Here is a 2,840-nt window from a genome sequence, read left to right as displayed (position 1 = left end):
AGGCCCATTTTCTGGAACAGAAATGGCAAGTGGTGACCCAACAAACGTAAGAGTTTTGACTTCTAGAAGACGAGTAGTTACTTGCTCCTCTCCCACATAGCCTAGTAGCCTACGACGTGAGTGCCCCATCCCTGCATGGAATAATTATTTGTGTGGGCAACGGAGGGGCGTTTGCTGGTTTAAATGGCGTGCTCTATTATTGGCTCAAGGCAACTTTATTAACTTCGTGCAGTCACTCATTTAATGCACCATATATGTATATATACACACCCTATGAGCACGAATAGAATTAAAGTCGAGCATGTGAGAATTTGTGGTCACTTGAGACAACCCTAAGCAGGCCGTGTCTCTTCTCTCTTTCCGGGGCAACACTGCTGAATGATGTGATTTTTGAACTTTACTACCAAAAAAAAAAAGAAATAATAGGTCAGAGATGCAAAAGTTGCAGTCTGGCACCATCATCTGAATCACAACTCATAAGATATAGCCAATACATACCCCACCATCAGCCTTTGAATTATTGGTTCTAATTCAAGTATCTTTTTTTTTTTACTTAAATAATAAAAAAAATCTTTGAATTATGATCATTTATATAACTAAGTCTTTATTTTTTTATTAGATCCAAATAAGTTGTTATTTTTTTATTTATACCTATTCAAACTCTTAATATCCTAAATAAAAATTACTTTCAAATAAAATATTTTAAATGAAAACTAATATACCACATGAATAGAAAATTCTATCTGATATTGAGTCAAGCGCTAAATTTTTCGTTAGAGTTAAAAGCTTGAATAAAAACAAATAATAAGAAATTATTTGGATATATAATAAAAAATAAATCTTAATTGTATAAGTGACCATAATTCATGATCTTTTTTAACTATTTTAATTATCATTTTCTTACATTTAAAGATTTATAAGATTTTGTGATATTCATGTTATCAAGTTACATCATATATCATATGAATACAAAATATTATATGACATTGAATCTAATAGTAAATTTTTTATTAGAGTTAAAAGCTTGTATGAGAATAAATAATAAAAAATTATTTAAATATACAATAAAAGAATAATCTTAATTGTATAAATAACCATAATTCATGGTTTTGTTTTTTAACTATTTAAACCATCATTTTTTTTCTTATGTACAAAGATTTTATAAGGTTTTGTGATATTGAAGCATGCACAAGTATATGACTAAAGCTACAAAACTATAGGTTAGCTAAGGAGAGTCATGTTCGTGCATGCCCCAATAAAGTTGCAAAGGAGCGGGGGGGCATTGAAATTCGGACATATAAATCCTGATTATTCGTATATATTTACAATGTCGGTACTTAATCATGCATTGAGTCAAAAATTCATAATCGTGAACCCTTATTCAATCTTGACTTTTCATGCATGTTTGTAAAAGCAACAATTATTATATTCAAATTATTAAAATTGGACAATCACTACGACCATAATTGTTCTCGACTTTTTTGTATAAACCTTTGACTAATTATTCCAACAACAAAAGCATAATTAGTTATAATTAAAAAAATTAACATTTAGCAAATAAACTTTGAATATATTTAATTCAAATAAATATTAAAAAAACTCTTAAATTATTTGAAAAACAATTGAAATAAATTTTTATTTTTCTTTTATATTTAATTGAGTTTATATATTTTTATTTTTGATTAAATAAACTTTTACACTAACAGTTGGTTAATTATTATTAATTAAAATATTACTTATCATTTTATATACATATGATGTTAATGTAAAATATAAAAAATACCATATGATTATGTTATAATCTTTTATGACATATAATTTAAAATTGTAAGTGATATTTTAATTAATAATAATTAATCAATCATTAATTATAAAAATATATTGAAATCAAAATATAAATATTTGATTGAATATAATAAAAAATTTTCAAATAATTCAAGAGCATTAGCTATTATACCGTGTATATAACATGTTATTCCTTGAGAAATTATTTCAATGGGATTCCTTAGGAATTTTCCTTTTCATACGCATACAGTCATCTAGAGATTTTTGGCTTATTAAATGGTTGCAGGGGGCAACTAGCATGTTCCTTCATCCAGTATTCCAAGACCAAGGCTACAATGAAAGGCAAATGCCACAGAGCATCCGCTCCTGTAATTCACAGCAAGTTGGTAACGAGTTTGACAGGGACATGATTTTGAGTCTGGGCCCAACTACAGGTCGCTATACCTCCCTTGCTTTTTATATGCCTCGCTTTTGGTTTTATTAAATACCTCCGAAATTTGACACTTAACTCTTTTATATTTATTTCCATTACGTTTCTATTTAATACCGTTAAGTTTATTTTCAAGCATTATTAAATTTTTCTTCTAGATTTTATTATTTCATTATTAATTTAAATTTAATGAAATATAAGATTTAAAGATTCTAGAGTCTCATCCTCGTCGTCAAAACAAGATTTCAGTGACATGGTGTATTTATATAATAAAATTTAGGCTCAGATCTTAGCCAAATATCACATTTGTTAATAATTTGGAATCAAAGTTAAAACATAAGGGAAACCTTAAAAAACTACTAAAATACATAATTATTGTTTTTATTCTTGAAAAAAGGAGAACATTGTAACCCTGAAAGAATCGTAGATATTTTAGTGGCAGGCAGCTGGGAATTGCAAGCAAGAGAAAAGACTAATAATTAACCAAAAAAAATCCAATAATTTGGGGGGAGGAGGAGGAGGGAGGACGACTCGTTAATCTGTACGTTGGGCCCTGGTGGGAAAAGGTAATCGGGTCCTCCTCCCACATGACAGAAACGTATTATATACTCCTTCTGGGCCTTCA

The sequence above is a fragment of the Theobroma umbraticum genome, unplaced genomic scaffold (assembly GCF_002168275.2).
Source record: "Theobroma umbraticum cultivar Fairchild unplaced genomic scaffold, ASM216827v3 scaffold_51.0, whole genome shotgun sequence".
Taxonomy (NCBI): Eukaryota; Viridiplantae; Streptophyta; class Magnoliopsida; order Malvales; family Malvaceae; genus Theobroma; species Theobroma umbraticum.
Note: the sequence above shows the minus strand (reverse complement) of the source record.